Source organism: Carcharhinus amblyrhynchos, unplaced genomic scaffold, assembly GCF_965287045.1.
Source record: "Carcharhinus amblyrhynchos unplaced genomic scaffold, sCarAmb.v2.hapA chromosome_201, whole genome shotgun sequence".
Lineage (NCBI taxonomy): Eukaryota > Metazoa > Chordata > Chondrichthyes > Carcharhiniformes > Carcharhinidae > Carcharhinus > Carcharhinus amblyrhynchos.
In genome coordinates, this window is record NW_027649941.1 from 141,699 (window position 1) to 160,000 (window position 18,302).

The following is an 18,302-nucleotide window of genomic DNA, read 5'->3' on the forward strand; positions in this document are numbered from 1 at the left end:
GAGTGCCGATCACTGTCCCGTTTCAGGAACCGTCACGTGCCTCTTGCACCGAAGTGCACTCGCGGATCGCCTTGGTCTCCCAGACAACGAAACGACAACGTCCATCCACCCGGAAGAAATCCGGGTCAGCGGAGGGCCAACTCTCAGCGTTCTGCAGCAGTGCATGCACGATGGGCCGCCAAGGGCCCCCCCAGTACCTACAAGTTCTTGTCGGCACGGGAGGTCACCACTTAGCACGCCACCCAAGCGGCTGCAGCACACGCACGATGGGCCGCCAAGGGCCCCCCCAGTACCTACAAGTGTTTGTCGGCACGGGAGGTCACCACTTAGCACGGCACCCAAGCGGCATGCACTACATGGACGATGGGCCGCCAAGGGCCCCCCCAGTACCTACAAGTCCTTGTCGGCACGGGAGGTCACCACTTAGCACGCCACCCAAGCGTCTGCAGCACATGCACGATGGGCCGCCAAGGGCCCCCCCAGTACCTACAAGTGCTTGTCGGCACGGGAGGTCACCACTTAGCACGCCACCCAAGCGTCGTGAACTACATGCACGATGGGCCGCCAAGGGCCCCCCCAGTACCTACAAGTTCTTGTCGGCACGGGAGGTCACCACTTAGCACGGCACCCCAGCGCACACACACACCACCACACTGAGATCCCTACCACCAGGGACGTGAAATAAATGTCAATCATGGAGTTTGTAGGCGACGATGGGGAACATTCCAGCTCACCGTAGTTCCCATCGAACGCCAGAGGATGGCATCTGTGACCGCCAGGTCACATATCTGAGACATTGTCCAGTTAAGCAATCGCACGGTTTCGAGCCGGCCGCCGAGCGTTGCCTTGCATTCTTATGTATCTCATCCATCTCTTTAGAATGCAACATGTACGGAACACGGCACTTTGCTGCCTCAAAGTGCTGGCACTCTGCACCAAAAGTGCCCTTGTTTTTAAAACGTTCGAGCCGTCAGGTTCAAAGTTTCGGACTTAGGATCTTTTGACCGCCAGGTCACATATCTGAGACATTGTCCAGTTAAGCAATCGCACGGTTTCGAGCCGGCCGCCGAGCGTTGCCTTGCATTCTTATGTATCTCATCCATCTCTTTAGAATGCAACATGTACGGAACACGGCACTTTGCTGCCTCAAAGTGCTGGCACTCTGCACCAAAAGTGCCCTTGTTTTTAAAGCGTTCGAGCCGTCAGGTTCAAAGTTTCGGACTTAGAATCTTTTTGACCGCCAGGTCACATAACCATTATCCACTTAAGCAATCGCACGGTTTCGAGCCGGCCGCCGAGCGTTGCCTTGCATTCTTGTGTATCTAATCCATTTCTTTAGAATGCAAAATAAAAGGAACTTAGCACTTTGCTGCCTCAAAGTGCTGGCACTCTGCACCAAAAGTGCCCTTTTTGTTAAAACGTTCGAGCCGTCAGGTTCAAAGTTTCGGACTTAGAATCTTTTTGACCGCCAGGTCACATCAGCATTATCCACTTAAGCAATCGCACGGTTTCGAGCCGGCCGCCGAGCGTTGCCTTGCATTCTTGTGTATCTAATCCATTTCTTTAGAATGCAAAATAAAAGGAACTTAGCACTTTGCTGCCTCAAAGTGCTGGCACTCTGCACCAAAAGTGCCCTTTTTTCATTTCGAGCCATTAGGTCCGTTAGTTTTCGGCTTAGAACTGGAACCGCTTCCAGATTCCCCCAAAGCCGCATGGAAAGCAAGCCAGCGAAAAGAACTTTGCACTTTGCCCTCTCAAAGTGCAGGCACTCTGCCCCAAAAGTGCCTTGACCTCGAGCCTATAGGTGCAAGCTTATAGGCATGGAACTGTGGACACTCCAGTTCCGTTGGCTAACGCACTGCTTTCTCGTGTTGCCCGGCGTGCGTAGGAACTCGGCACTCTGCACCCGAAGTGCCAGCACTCTTCGCCCAAAGTGCATTTTGCTAAATAAACCATTGACAAGGCGTCTGCACGACCACCCGACAATTGTTTATTGATATATATACTAGCCTATAATATATATATCTGACTAGAGTCACCACCGGCCAGGCAACTCTAGCCGTTTTCCAGAACAAACCCAGGAATTTTCGAAAAAATGACAAAGTGTCTGGCGACCCATCAGACACTTGAGTGCACTTCAAAAGGACTTATATTTGCCCAAAGTCCCCATCCGCGAAGTAACACTTTCCTGGGTATCTTTTTCAGTCACTCCCATTGACCAAAAATGTTCTGAAAAACGAGTTCCCGAAAATCTCCGGGCACCCCGCCAACCCACCTATCCAGAAATGGCTGGTGGCCACCTGGGCGGGGTGTCCCCGGTAGTCCTACCGGGGAAGGTGCCTGGGAGGCCCGCAAACCGGATCTGTCGAACCTTCATGGAGGCTCCCGAGGACAAACCATTAACCAGCCTCCCAGCAGCTGTGCTGGGAATTGCCTGCGGATACCTCCAAGGGACTGACCCTCCGACCTCTGCGGGAAACCACGCACTGTGTCCCCGGTTCGCCGACCGGATCTGCCCCATAGACTTCCGTCCGGCAAACCATTAACCAGCCTCCCTGAAGCTCTGCTGGAAATTGCCGGAGACTAGTCCCAAGGGACTGACCCGCCGGCCTCTGCCGGAAACCACGCACTCTGGGCCCGGTTCGCCGACCGGATCTGCCCCATAGACTTCCCACCGCGCTCCTGCTCCTTGCTCTGACCGCTCAGGGAGCCTCAAATTCGGTGGGACCACCGCACCCTGAGGTGCATTTTTTTTCAAAGGCCCGAAGTACCCCTGGACCATCTCTCTGCCAGAGACTAAGTCCAAACTGGTTAATGAGTTACACCGGCACCATACACCGCGGGCTTTTTTTCAACTGTTGCCCCCGCCAGCAGTGCTTCTGCCCGGCTACCACCGGGCAAATCGGGGCCCCTGTCACCAGCTGGCTGGACCATCTCTCTGCCAGAGACTAAGTCCAAACTGGTTAATGAGTTACACCGGCTCCATACACCACGGGCTTTTCTTCAACTGTCGCCCCCGCCAGCAGTGCTTCTGCCCGGCTACCACCGGGCAAACCGGGCCCCTCACACCAGCTGGCTGGACCATCTCTCTGCCAGAGACTAAGTCCAAACTGGTTAATGAGTTACACAGGGTCCATACACCACGGGCTGATTTTCAAATGTTGCCCGTGCCAGCGGTGCTTCTACCCGGCTACCACCGGGCAAATCGGGTGCCTCACACCAGCTGGCAGGCTGGACCGTCTCTCTGCCAGAGACGAAATCCGAACTGGTTAATGAGTTACACAGGGTCCATACACCGCGGGCTTTTGCTCAACTGTTGCCCCCGCCAGCAGTGCTTCTGCCCGGCTACCAACGGGCAAATCGGGGCCCCTGTCACCAGCTGGCTGGACCATCTCTCTGCCAGAGACTAAGTCCAAACTGGTTAATGAGTTACACCGGCTCCATACACCACGGGCTTTTCTTCAACTGTCGCCCCCGCCAGCAGTGCTTCTGCCCGGCTACCACCGGGCAAACCGGGCCCCTCACACCAGCTGGCTGGACCATCTCTCTGCCAGAGACTAAGTCCAAACTGGTTAATGAGTTACACAGGGTCCATACACCGCGGGCTGATTTTCAAATGTTGCCCGTGCCAGCGGTGCTTCTCCCCGTCTGCCACCGGGCAAATCGGGTGCCTCACACCAGCTGGCAGGCTGGACCGTCTCTCTGCCAGAGACGAAATCCGAACTGGTTAATGAGTTACACAGGGTCCATACACCGCGGGCTTTTGCTCAACTGTTGCCCCTGCTGGCAGTGCTTCTTCCCGGCTTCCACCGGTCAAGTCGGGTGCCTCGCACCAGCTGGCTGGACCGTCTCTCTGCCAGAGACTAAGTCCCAACTGGTTAATGAGTTTCACCAGCTCCGTACTCCGCGGGCTGGCTACTCCTCCGTTCCGGCCGCCGCCGGTCCTCCTCCCCGGGTGCCTCCGGGGCTCCTCGGGTCCCTTACGCGAGGGGAGGGCTTCCCTGTCTGCCGCTGGCCACCAGGCAGCCGCTTTCCCCACGGCCAAACAAGCCGGAGAAAGAGCTAGAAATTCGGGAAAATACTAGCCCATTCCGGCCGAATGGCCGTCGGGGCGGCCGCCCGTGGCGGCCCCAGCAGACATGGGACCTCGGTCGCGGACCACTTCTCACTCTCGGCCGTGTACTTCCTTGGATCTCCAAAACTGGTTAATGTTTTACCACCGTTTTCGCCCTCCTACTAATCTGCAGGTACCCCGCCAACCCACCTGACCGCAATCGGCCTTCGCTTACGTCAGCGGGAAACCCTCCGGTAGTCCTACCGCCGAGGAGGCTCCGCCGGCGGTATGGCTGGTCAAATTGACTCCCTTAGCCGACCACGGTTCTTTTTTAAACAGCATTTTTTCTCAATTCCAACGGCCAGGCCGCCTTGCTGGGGGTCTCCCCGTCCCAGGGACGTCACCCCCCGGGCGGCAGGGCACACCGGGCCGCTCACACCAGCTGGCTGGACCATCTCTCTGCCAGAGACTAAGTCCAAACTGGTTAATGAGTTACACAGGGTCCATACACCGCGGGCTGATTTTCAAATGTTGCCCGTGCCAGCGGTGCTTCTCCCCGTCTGCCACCGGGCAAATCGGGTGCCTCACACCAGCTGGCAGGCTGGACCGTCTCTCTGCCAGAGACGAAATCCGAACTGGTTAATGAGTTACACAGGGTCCATACACCGCGGGCTTTTGCTCAACTGTTGCCCCTGCTGGCAGTGCTTCTCCCCGGCTACCACCGGGCAGATCGGGTGCCTCACACCAGCTGGCTGGCTGGACCGTCTCTGTGCCAGAGACTAAGTCCCAACTGGTTAATGAGTTTCACCAGCTCCATACTCCGCGGGCTGGCTACTCCTCCGTTCCGGCCGCCGCCGGTCCCCCTCCCCGGGTGCCTCCGGGGCTCCTCGGGTCCCTTACGCGAGGGGAGGGCTTCCCTGTCTGCCGCTGGCCACCAGGCAGCCGCTTTCCGCACGGCCAAACAAGCCGGAGAAAGAGCTAGAAATTCGGGAAAATACTAGCCCATTCCGGCCGAATGGCCGTCGGGGCGGCAGCCCGTGGCGGCCCCAGCAGACATGGGACCTCGGTCGGGGACCACTTCTCACTCTCGGCCGTGTACTTCCTTGGATCTCCAAAACTGGTTAATGTTTTCCCACCGTTTTCGCCCTCCTACTAATCTGCAGGTACCCCGCCAACCCACCTGACCGCAATCGGCCTTCGCTTACGTCAGCGGGAAACCCTCCGGTAGTCCTACCGCCGAGGAGGCTCCGCCGGCGGTATGGCTGGTCAAATTGACTCCCTTAGCCGACCACGGTTCTTTTTTAAGAAGCATTTTTTCTCAATTCCAACGGCCAGGCCGCCTTGCTGGGGGTCTCCCCGTCCCCGAAACGCCACCCCCCGGGCGGCAGGTCCTTCCAGAGCGCCGCCTACAGGTCGACAAACTATGCACTGGTTAATGCTGTCCCCGACTGGTTAATGTTGTCCCCAACTGGTTAATGTTTTCCCCGCTGCTCCAGGGACCAAATTTCGACTGGTTAATGACTTGCCCGACGCTCCAGCGGCTGCGGCGTTGGTGGTTAATGTTTTCTCCGACTGCTTCATGCTTTCCGCCACTGGTTAATGTTTTCCCTGCTGCTCCAGGGACAAAGTTCGGACTGGTTAATGACTTCCACGATGCTCCAGCGGCTGCGGCTTGCTGCTCAATGTTTTCCCCGACTGGTTAATGTTTTGCCTGCTGCTCCAGGGACAAAGTACCGACTGGTTAATGACTTCCACGATGCTCCAGCGGCTGCGGCTTGCTGCTCAATGTTTTCCCCGACTGGTTAATGTTTTGCCTGCTGCTCCAGGGACAAAGTACCGACTGGTTAATGACTTCCACGATGCTCCAGCGGCTGCGGCTTGCTGCTCAATGTTTTCCCCGACTGGTTAATGTTTTGCCTGCTGCTCCAGGGACAAAGTACCGACTGGTTAATGACTTCCACGATGCTCCAGCGGCTGCGGCTTGCTGCTCAATGTTTTCCCCGACTGGTTAATGTTTTGCCTGCTGCTCCACGGACAAAGTACCGACTGGTTAATGACTTCCACGATGCTCCAGCGGCTGCGGCTTGCTGCTCAATGTTTTCCCCGACTGGTTAATGTTTTGCCTGCTGCTCCAGGGACAAAGTACCGACTGGTTAATGACTTCCACGATGCTCCAGCGGCTGCGGCTTGCTGCTCAATGTTTTCCCCGGCTGGTTAATGTTTTGCCTGCTGCTCCAGGGACAAAGTACCGACTGGTTAATGACTTCCACGATGCTCCAGCGGCTGCGGCTTCCTGCTCAATGTTTTCCCCGACTGGTTAATGTTTTGCCTGCTGCTCCAGGGACAAAGTACCGACTGGTTAATGACTTCCACGATGCTCCAGCGGCTGCGGCTTCCTGCTCAATGTTTTCCCCGACTGGTTAATGTTTTGCCTGCTGCTCCAGGGACAAAGTACCGACTGGTTAATGACTTCCACGATGCTCCAGCGGCTGCAGCTTGCTGCTCAATGTTTTCCCCGGCTGGTTAATGTTTTGCCTGCTGCTCCAGGGACAAAGTACCGACTGGTTAATGACTTCCACGATGCTCCAGCGGCTGCGGCTTGCTGCTCAATGTTTTCCCCGACTGGTTAATGTTTTGCCTGCTGCTCCAGGGACAAAGTACCGACTGGTTAATGACTTCCACGATGCTCCAGCGGCTGCGGCTTGCTGCTCAATGTTTTCCCCGGCTGGTTAATGTTTTGCCTGCTGCTCCAGGGACAAAGTACCGACTGGTTAATGACTTCCACGATGGTCCAGCGGCTGCGGCTTTCTGGTTAATGTTTTGCCCGACTGGTTAATGTTTTGCCTGCTGCTCCAGGGACAACGTACCGACTGGTTAATGACTTCCACGATGCTCCAGCGGCTGCGGCTTCCTGCTCAATGTTTTCCCCGACTGGTTAATGTTTTGCCTGCTGCTCCAGGGACAAAGTACCGACTGGTTAATGACTTCCACGATGCTCCAGCGGCTGCGGCTTTCTGGTTAATGTTTTGCCCGACTGGTTAATGTTTTGCCTGCTGCTCCAGGGACAAAGTACCGACTGGTTAATGACTTCCACGATGGTCCAGCGGCTGCGGCTTTCTGGTTAATGTTTTGCCCGACTGGTTAATGTTTTGCCTGCTGCTCCAGGGACAACGTACCGACTGGTTAATGACTTCCACGATTCTCCAGCGGCTGCGGCTTGCTGCTCAATCTTTTCCCCGACGGTTTAATGTTTTGCCTGCTGCTCCCAGGGACAAAGTACCGACTGGTTAATGACTTCCACGATCCTCCAGCGGCTGTGGCTTCCTGTTTAATGTTCTCCCCGGCTGGTTAATGTTTTCCCTTCTGCTCCCAGGGACCAAGTACCGACTGGTTAATGACTTCCACGATCCTCCAGCGGCTGCGGCTTTCTGGTTACTGTTTTGCCCGACGGGGTATTGTTTTCACTGCTGCTCCAGGGACAAAGTACCGACTGGTTAATGACTTCCACGATCCTCCAGCGGCTGCAGCTTTCTGGTTAATGTTTTGCCCGGCTGGTTAATGTTTTGCCCGACTGGTTAATGTGTTCCCTGCTGCTCCCAGGGACAAAGTACCGACTGGTTAATGACTTCCACGATCCTCCAGCGGCTGCAGCTTTCTGGTTAATGTTTTGCCCGACTGGTTAATGTTTTGCCCGACTGGTTAATGTGTTCCCTGCTGCTCCCAGGGACAAAGTACCGACTGGTTAATGACTTCCACGATCCTCCAGCGGCTGCGGCTTGCTGCTTAATGTTTTCCCCGACGGGTCAATGTTTTCACTGCTGCTCCCAGGGACAAACTACCGACTGGTTAATGACTTCCACGGTCCTCCAGCGGCTGCAGCTTTCTGGTAAATGTTTTGCCCGACTGGTTAATGTTTTGCCCGACTGGTTAATGTGTTCCCTGCTGCTCCCAGGGGCAATGTACCGACTGGTCAATGGCTTCCACGATGCTGCAGCGGCTGCGGCTTTCTGGTTAATGTTTTCCCCGGCTGGTTTATGCTTTCCCTGCTGCTCCCAGGGACAAAGTACCGACTGGTTAATGACTTGCATGATGCACCAGCGGCTGCGGCTTCCTGGTTAATGTTTTCCCCGACTGGTTAATGTTTTCCCCGTCTGGTGAATGTTTTGCCTCTGCTGCTACAGGGACCAAGCCCAACTGGTTAATGTTTTCCCCTCGGTTCTCCAGGGACTCCTGCTGCCTGGTGAATGCTTTCCCCGCCGCTTCTCCGGGGACTCGGTCCGACTGGTTCATGTTTTCCCCGACTGGTGAGTGTTTTGCCCCTGCTTCTCTGGAGACTAAGTGCAACTGGTTTCACGTCTTCCCTTCGACCCCAGGGACCAGAGTCTAAGCGGTGAATGTTTTCCCTTCTGCTCCAGGCAGCACGTCCAAGTGGTTCATGTTTTGCTCCTGCTTGTGCAGAGGGTACAAAATCCAAGGGGGGGACTGCCATTGCCCATACCGCAGCAGCAGCTGGTTACTGTTTTCCCCTGGCAAGTGGAAGCCTCCCTTGCCCCACCTGGCTGATACACTGACCTTCCCATAACCTCAGCATGTTTACAAACACTGCATGTCATTTCTTCAAAGCTTTGTTGACAGTTACCTGCACCTGTGTCAACACTCACCTCTCCCGCGCACTCAATCCAGCACTCGACCTGTGCCGGAACTGCGAGAGGCAGCGAGTGAGTTTTTAAAGTGGATGAAGTGTCCGAAGTCAGGCTTACATTCACATTGAAGTGAAGTTACTGAGAGAGTCAGGCAGACAGACAGACAGACAGACAGGCAGGCAGGCAGGCAGAGAGAGAGGGGGGAATCGATATTCAAAGGTGTCAACGTGAATGATTCGCCTCACAAGCAAGGCCTACATTCAGACTGGATCAGCTTCCTGGGACACAGAGAGACAGAGGGAGAGGTGAAAGTTTTCCCCGACTGGTTAATGTTTTCCCCGGTGGGTTAATGTTTTCCCCCGCGGTTGGTTCATCTTTTGCCCCTGCTTCGCCAGAGACAAAGTCCGACTGGTTCATGTTGTCCCCTGGCTTCTCCAGGGACGATGTCCGGCTGGTTAATGTTTTCCCCTCGCTTCTCTATGCACCAAGTGCCACTGGTTAATGATTTCTCCGACTGGTTAATGTTTTGCCCCTGCTTCTCCGGAGACCACATCCGACTGGTGAATGTTTTCCTCTCGCTTCTACAGGGACTCAGTACACCAGGTTCATGTCTTGCCCCTGCTTGTCCAGAGGGTACAATAAAAAAGGGAACTGTCATGGCCCAAACAGCAGCAGCAGCAGCAGCAGCAAGTGGAAGCCTCCCTTCCCCCACCTGGCTGACACACTGACTTTGCCGTTCCCTCAGCATGTTTACAAACATTGCCTGCCGTTTCTTCAAAGCTTTGTTGACAGCTGCCTGCACCTGCTTCAATACTCACCCCTCCCCCCCTCTCACTCGAACACTCAAGCTGTGCCTGAACTGGCAGAGAGAGCAAGTTTTTAAAGTTTCTCAAGTGTCAGAAGTCAGGCTTACATGAACACTGCAGGGAAGTTACTGAGAGAGAGGGACAGTGAGAGAGAGGGAGAGACAGACAGGCAGAGAGAGGGGGGATCGATATTTAAAGGTGTCAACATGAATGATTCGCCTCACAAGCAAGGCCTACATTCACACTGAATCAGCTTACTGGGACACAGAGATAAAGGGGGAAGAGGTGCAAGTTTTCCCCGACCGGTTCATGTTATCCACCCCCCCCCCCCGCTTCTCCAGGCTCCAAGTCCCACTGGTTCAAGTTTTCCCCACGGCTGGTTCATGTCTTGCCCATCGAGCCAGGCCCTAAGCCCCACGGGTTAATGTTTTGCCCGGTTGGTTAATGTTTTGTCCGACTGGGTAATGTTTTCCCCAGTTGGTTCCTGTTTTCCCCGACTGGTTAATGTTTTGTCCGACTGGTTAATGTTTTCCCCAGTTGGTTAATGTTTTCCCCGACTGGTTAATGTTTGGCCTGACTGGTTAATGTTTTCCCCACGGTTGTTTGATGCTGTGCCCCTGCGTCGCCAGGGACTCTGTTCAACTGTTGAACGCTTTCCCCTCGGTTCTCCAGGGACCAAGCACAACTGGTTAATGCTTTCCCCCAGCTTCTCCAGGCACCCAGCCCCGACTGGTTAATGTTTTCCCCCTGCTTCTCCAGGGGCCAAGTCCCACAGTTGAATGACTTCCCGGTGGTTGGATCATGCTTTCCCCACCGTTGTTCCATGCTTTGCCCATCCAGCCAGACCCGAATTCGGACTGGTTAATGTTTTGCCCGACTGGTTAATGTTTTCCCCGGTTGGTTCATGTTTTGCCCGACTGGTTAATGTTTTCCCCACGGTTGGTTCATGCTGTGCTCCTGCTTCTCCAGGGAGCAAGTGCAACTGGTTAATGTTTTCCCCTCGGTTCTCCAGGGACCAAGCACTACTGGCTAATGTTTTCCCCTTCGCTTCTCCAGGGGCCAGGCCCGACTGGTGAACGTTTTGCCCCTGCTTCTGCAAGGGAGCAAGCCCGACTGGTTAAGGTTTTCCCCTTCGCTTCTCCAGGGACTAAGTCCCACAGTTGAATGACTTCCCCATGCTTGGTTCATGCCGTCCCCACCGTGGATTCACGTTTTGCCCACCCAGCCAGACCGTGAGCCCCACTGGTTAATGTTTTGCCCGGTTGGTTAATGTTTTGCCCGGCTGGTTAATGTTTTGCCCGACTGGTTAATGTTTTGCCCACGGTTGGTTCAAGTTTCGCCCCTGCTTCTCCAGGGAGCAAGCCCAACGGGTTAATGTTTTCCCCTCGGTTCTCCAGGGATCAAGCACCAGTGGTTCATGTTTTCCCCTCGGTTCTCCAGGCACCAGGCCCGACGGGTTCATGTTTTCCCCCTGCTTCTCCAGGGACCAAGCCGCACTCTTTAATGACTTCCCCATGGTTGTTTCATGCCGTCCCCACCGTTCTCTGACGATTTGCCCACCCACGCAGACCCTAAGCCCCACTGGTTAATGTTTTGCCGGGTTGGTTAATGTTTTGCCCGACTGGTTAATGTTTTCCCCAGTTGGTTAATGTTTTGCCCGACTGGTTAATGTTTTGCCCCACTGGTTAATGTTTTGCCCACGGTTGGTTCATGTTTCGCCCCTGCTTCTCCAGGGAGCAAGCCCAACGGGTTAATGTTTTCCCCTCGGTTCTCCAGGGATCAAGCACCAGTGGTTCATGTTTTCCCCTCGGTTCTCCAGGCACCAGGCCCGACGGGTTCATGTTTTCCCCCTGCTCCTCCAGGGACCAAGCCCCACTGTGTCATGACTTCCCCATGTTTGGTTCATGCCTTCCCCACCGTTCTCTCACGATTTGCCCACCCAGACAGACCCTAAGCCCCACCGGTTAATGTTTAGCCCGACTGGTTAATGTTTTGTCCGACTGGTTAATGTTTTGCCCAGTTGGTTAATGTTTTCCCCGACTGGTTAATGTTTTGCCCTGCTGGTTTATGTTTTCCCCACGGCTGGCTACCGTTTTGCCCCTGCTTCTCCAGGGAGAACGCCCAACTGGTTAATGTTTTCCCCTCGGTTCTCCAGGGACCAAGCACCAGTGGTTAATGTATTCCCCTCGGTTCTCCAGGCACCAGGCCCGACGGGTGAATGTTTTCCCCCCTGCTCCTCCAGGGACCAAGTCCCACTGTTGAATGACCTCCCCAAGGTTGGTTCATGCCGTCCCCACCGTTCTCTGACGATTTGCCCACCCAGACAGACCCTAAGCCCCACCGGTTAATGTTTTGCCCGACTGGTTAATGTTTTGTCCGACTGGTTAATGTTTTGCCCAGTTGGTAAATGTTTTGCCCGACTGGTTAATGTTTTGCCCTACTGGTTAATGTTTTCCCCACGGCTGGTTAATGTTTTCCCCTCGGTTCTCCAGGGACCAAGCACCACTGGTTAATGTTTTCCCCTCGGTTCTCCAGGGACCAAGCACCACTGGTTAATGTTTTCCCCTCGGTTCTCCAGGCACCAGGCCCGACGGGTGAATGTTTTCCCCCCTGCTCCTCCAGGGACCAAGTCCCACTGTTGAATGACTTCCCCAAGGTTGGTTCATGCCGTCCCCACCGTTCTCTGACGATTTGCCCACCCAGACAGACCCTAAGCCCCACCGGTTAATGTTTTGCCCGACTGGTTAATGTTTTGTCCGACTGGTTAATGTTTTGCCCAGTTGGTTAATGTTTTGCCCGACTGGTTAATGTTTTGCCCTGCTGGTTAATGTTTTCCCCACGGCTGACTAACGTTTTGCCGCTGCTTCTCCAGGGAGTACGCCCAACTGGTTAATGTTTTCCCCTCGGTTCTCCAGGGACCAAGCACCACTGGTTAATGTTTTCCCCGCGGTTCTCCAGGCACCAGGCCCGACGGGTGAATGTTTTCCCCCCTGCTCCGCCAGGGACCAAGTCCCACTGTGGAATGACTTCCCCAAGGTTGGTTCATGCCGTCCCCACCGTTCTCTGACGATTTGCCCACCCAGACAGACCCTAAGCCCCACCGGTTAACGTTTTGCCCGACTGGTTAATGTTTTGTCCGACTGGTTAATGTTTTGCCCAGTTGGTAAATGTTTTGCCCGGCTGGTTAATGTTTTGCCCTGCTGGTTAATGTTTTCCCCACGGCTGGCTAACGTTTTGCCGCTGCTTCTCCAGGGAGTACGCCCAACTGGTTAATGTTTCCCCCTCGGTTCTCCAGGGACCAGGCACCACTGGTTAATGTTTTCCCCTCGGTTCTCCAGGCACCAGGCCCGACGGGTGAATGTTTTCTCCCCTGCTCCTCCAGGGACCAAGTCCCACTGTTGAATGACTTCCCCAAGGTTGGTTCATGCCGTCCCCACCGTTCTCTGACGATGTGCCCACCCAGACAGACCCTAAGCCCCACCGGTTAATGTTTTGCCCGACTGGTTAATGTTTTGTCCGACTGGTTAATGTTTTGCCCAGTTGGTTAATGTTTTGCCCGACTGGTTAATGTTTTGCCCGGCTGGTTAATGTTTCGCCCACGGTTGGTTCATGTTTCGCCCCTGCTTCTCCAGGGAGCAGGCCCGACTGGTTAATGTTTCCCCCTCGGTTCTCCAGGGACCAAGCACCACAGGTTAATGTTTTCCCCTCGGTTCTCCAGGCACCAGGCCCGACGGGTGAATGTTTTCCCCCCTGCTCCTCCAGGGACCAAGTCCCACTGTTGAATGACCTCCCCAAGGTTGGTTCATGCCGCCCCCACCGTTCTCTGACGATTTGCCCACCCAGACAGACCCTAAGCCCCACCGGTTAACGTTTTGCCCGACTGGTTAATGTTTTGTCCGACTGGTTAATGTTTTGCCCAGTTGGTTAATGTTTTGCCCGACTGGTTAATGTTTTGCCCTACTGGTTAATGTTTTCCCCACGGCTGGCTAACGTTTTGCCCCTGCTTCTCCAGGGAGTGCGCCCAACTGGTTAATGTTTTCCCCTCGGTTCTCCAGGGACCAAGCACCACTGGTTCATGTTTTCCCCTCGGTTCTCCAGGCACCAGGCCCGACGGGTGAATGTTTTCCCCCCTGCTCCTCCAGGGACCAAGTCCCACTGTTGAATGACCTCCCCAAGGTTGGTTCATGCCGTCCCCACCGTTCTCTGACGATTTGCCCACCCAGACAGACCCTAAGCCCGACCGGTTAACGTTTTGCCCGACTGGTTAATGTTTTGTCCGACTGGTTAATGTTTTGCCCAGTTGGTTAATGTTTTGCCCGACTGGTTAATGTTTTGCCCACGGTTGGTTCATGTTTCGCCCCTGCTTCTCCAGGGAGCAGGCCCGACTGGTTAATGTTTCCCCCTCGGTTCTCCAGGGACCAAGCACCACTGGTTAATGTTTTCCCCTGCGCTTCTCCAGTCACCCAGCCGAACTGGTTTATGTTTTCCCCCTGCTCCTCCAGGGACCAAGTCCCACTGTTGAATGACTTCCCCATGGTTGGTTCATGCCGTCCCCACCGTGGTTTCATGATTTGCCCAACCAGACGGACCCTAAGCCCCACTGGTTAATGTTTTGCCCGGTTGGTTAATGTTTTCCCCAGTTGGTTAATGTTTTGCCCGACTGGTTAATGTTTTCCCCGACTGGTTAATGTTTTGCCGGACTGGTTAATGTTTTGCCCACGGTTGGTTCATGTTTCGCCCCTGCTTCTCCAGGGAGCACGCCCGACTGGTTAATGTTTTCCCCTCGGTTCTCCAGGGACCAAGCACCACTGGTTAATGTTTTCCCCTCGGTTCTCCAGGCACCAGGCCCGACGGGTTCATGTTTTCCCCCTGCCCCTCCAGGGACCAAGTCCCACTGTGTAATGGCTTCCCCAAGGTTGGTTCATGCCGTCCCCACCCGTTGTTTCACGATTTGCCCACCCAGCCAGACCCTAAGCCCCAGTGGTTAATGTTTTGCCCGGTTGGTTACTGTTTTGTCCGACTGGTTAATGTTTTGCCCAGTTGGTTAATGTTATCCCCGACTGGTTAATGTTTTGCCCGACTGGTTAATGTTTTGCCCACGGTTGGTTCATGTCTCGCCCCTGCTTCTCCAGGGAGGAAGCCCAACTGGTTAATGATTTCCCCGCGTTTCTCCAGGGACCAAGCACCACTGGTTCATGTTTTCCCCTCGGTTCTCCAGGCACCAGGCCCGACGGGTGAATGTTTTCCCCCTGCTCCTCCAGGGACCAAGTCCCACTGTTTAATGACTTCCCCAAGGTTGGTTCGTGCCGTCCCCACCGTTGTTTCACGATTTGCCCACCCAGACAGACCCTAAGCCCCACTGGTTAATGTTTTGCCCGGTTGGTTAATGTTTTGCCCGACTGGTTAATGTTTTGCCCGGCTGGTTAATGTTTTGCCCGCGGTTGGTTCATGTTTCGCCCCTGCTTCTCCAGGGAGCAAGCCCAACTCGTTAACGTTTTCCCCTCGGTTCTCCAGGGACCAAGCACCACTGGTTCATGTTTTCCCCTCGGTTCTCCAGGCACCAGGCCCGACGGGTTCATGTTTTCCCCCTGCTCCTCCAGGGACCAAGTCCCACTGTTTAATCACCTCCCCATGGTTGGTTCATGCCGTCCCCACCCGTTGTTTCACGATTTGCCCACCCACGCAGACCCTAAGCCCCACGGGTTAATATTTTGCCCGGTTGGTTAATGTTTTGTCCGACTGGTTAATGTTTTGCCCAGTTGGTTAATGTTTTCCCCGACTGGTTAATGTTTTGCCCTACTGGTTAATGTTTTCCCCACGGCTGGCTAACGTTTTGCCCCTGCTTGTCCGGGGAGCGAGCCCAACGGGTTAATGTTTTCCCCTCGGCTCTCCAGGGACCAAGCACAACTGGTTAATGTTTTCCGCTTCACTTCCCCAGGGACCAGGCCCGACTGGTGAATGTTTTCCCCCTTGCTCCTCCAGGGACCAAGTCCCACTGTCTGATGACTTCCCCATGGATGGTTCGTGCCGTCCCCACCGTTGTTTCACGATTTGCCCACCCAGACAGACCCTAAGCCCCACTGGTTAATGTTTTGCCCGGTTGGTTAATGTTTTGTCCGACTGGTTAATGTTTTGCCCAACTGGTTAATGTTTTGCCCGAGTGGTTAATGTGTTGCCCTACTGGTTAATGTTTTCCCCACGGCTGGCAAACGGTTTGCCCCTGCTTCTCCAGGGAGCGAGCCCAACGGGTTCATGTTTTCCCCTCGGTTCTCCAGGGACGAAGCACCACTGGTTCAGGCTTTCCCCTTCGCTTCTCCAGGGACCAGGCCCGACGGGTGAATGTTATCCCCCCGGCTCCTCCAGGGACCAAGTCCCACTGTTGAATGACTTCCCCATGGTTGGTCCATGCCTGCCCCACCGTTGTTCCATGTTTGGCGCACCCAGCGAGACCCTAAGCCCCACTGGTTAATGTTTTGCCCGAGTGGTTAATGTCTTGCCCAACTGGTTAATGTTTTGCCCGGTTGGTTAATGTTTTGCCCGCGTGGTTAATGTTGTGCCCAACTGGTTAATGTTTTGCCCAACTGGTTAATGTTTTGCCCGACTGGTTAATGTTTTCCCCACGGTTGGCTAACGTTTCGCCCCTGCTTCTCCAGGGAGCGAGCCCCACTGGTTAATGTTCTCCCCTCGGTTCTCCAGGGACCAAGCACCACTGGTTCATGTTTTCCCCTCGGTTCTCCAGGCACCAGGCCCGACGGGTGAATGTTTCCCCCCCTGCTCCTCCAGGGACCAAGTCCCACTGTGGAATGACTTCCCCATGCTTGGTCCATGCCTTCCCCACCGTTGATCCATGTTTGGCCCACCCAGCGAGACCCTAAGCCCCACTGGTTAATGTTTTGCCCGGTTGGTTAATGTTTTGCCCGAGTGGTTAATGTTTTGCCCAACTGGTTAATGTTTTGCCCGACTGGTTAATGTTTTCCCCGACTGGTTAATGTTTTGCCCTGCTGGTTCATGTTTTCCCCACGGCTGGCTGACGTTTTGCCCCTGCTTCTCCAGGGAGCGAGCCCAACGGGTTAACGTTTTCCCCTCGGCTCTCCAGGGACCAAGCACAACTGGTTCATGTTTTCCGCTTCACTTCCCCAGGGACCAGGCCCGACTGGTGAATGTTTTCCCCCTTGCTCCTCCAGGGACCAAGTCCCACTGTTTGATGACTTCCCCGTGGTTGGTTCGTGCCGTCCCCACCGTTGTTTCACGATTTGCCCACCCAGGCAGACCCTAAGCCCCACTGGTTAATGTTTTGCCCGGTTGGTTAATGTTTTGTCCGACTGGTTAATGTTTTGCCCAAGTGGTTAATGTTTTGCCCGACTGGTTAATGTTTTCCCCGACTGGTTAATGTTTTGCCCGACTGGTTAATGTTTTCCCAAGGATGGTTGATGCTGTGCCCCTGCTTCTCCAGGGGCTATGGCCACCCGGTTCATGTTTTCCCCTCGGTTCTCCAGGGACGAGGCCCGACTGGTAAGTGTTTTCCCCCTGCTTCTCCGGGGACCAAGTCCCACTGTTTAATGACTTTCCCATGGTTGGTTCGTGCCTTCCCCACCCTTGTTTCATGTTTTGCCCACCCAGCCAGACCCTAAGCCCCACTGGTTAATGTTTTGCCCGGTTGGTTAATGTTTTGTCCGACTGGTTAATGTTTTGCCCAAGTGGTGAATGTTTTGCCCGACTGGTTAATGTTTTCCCCGACTGGTTAATGTTTTGCCCGACTGGTTAATGTTTTCCCAAGGATGGTTGATGCTGTGCCCCTGCTTCTCCAGGGACTATGGCCACCCGGTTCATGTTTTCCCCTCGGTTCTCCAGGGACGAGGCCCGACTGGTTAGTGTTTTCCCCCTGCTTCTCCGGGGACCAAGTCCCACTGTTTAATGACTTTCCCATGGTTGGTTCGTGCCTTCCCCACCCTTGTTTCATGTTTTGCCCACCCAGCCAGACCCTAAGCCCCACTGGTTAATGTTTTGCCCGGTTGGTTAATGTTTTGTCCGACTGGTTAATGTTTTCCCCAGTTGGTTAATGTTTTGCCCGAGTGGTTCATGTTTTGCCCGGCTGGTTAATGTTTTCCCCACGGTTGGCTGACGTTTTGCCCCTGCTTCTACAGGGAGCGAGCCCAACTGGTTACCGTTTTCCCGTCGGTTCTCCAGGGACGAAGCACCACTGGTTAATGTTTTCCCCTTCGCTTCTCCAGGGACCAGGCCCGACGGGTCAATGTTTTCCCCCCTGCTCCTCCAGGGACCCAGTCCCACTGCTGAATGACTTCCCCGTGGTTGGTCCATGCCTTCCCCACCGCTGTTTCATGTTTTGCCCGCCCAGCGGGACCCTAAGCCCCACTGGTTAATGTTTTGCCCGGTTGGTTAATGTTTTGCCCGACTGGTTAATGTTTTGCCCGACTGGTTAATGTTTTGCCCGACTGGTTAATGTTTTCCCCACGGATGGTTGATGCGGCGCCCCTGCTTCTCCAGGGACACTGGCCAACTGATGAATGTTTTCCCCTCGCTTCTCCAGGGAGAAGGTCCGACTGGTTCATGTTTTGCCCCTGCTTCTCCAGGGACTACGGCCAACTGGTTAATGTTTTCCCCTCGTTCCTCCAGGGACAAGGTCCGACTGCTTAATGTTTTCCCCACGGTTGGTTCATGCTTTCCCCACCGTTGCATCACGTGTGGCCCATCCAGGCAGAGCCCAAGTCCCCCAGGTTCATGTTTGGCCCGAGTGGTTAATGTTTTCCCCAGCTGGTTAATGTTTTGCCCGACTGGTTA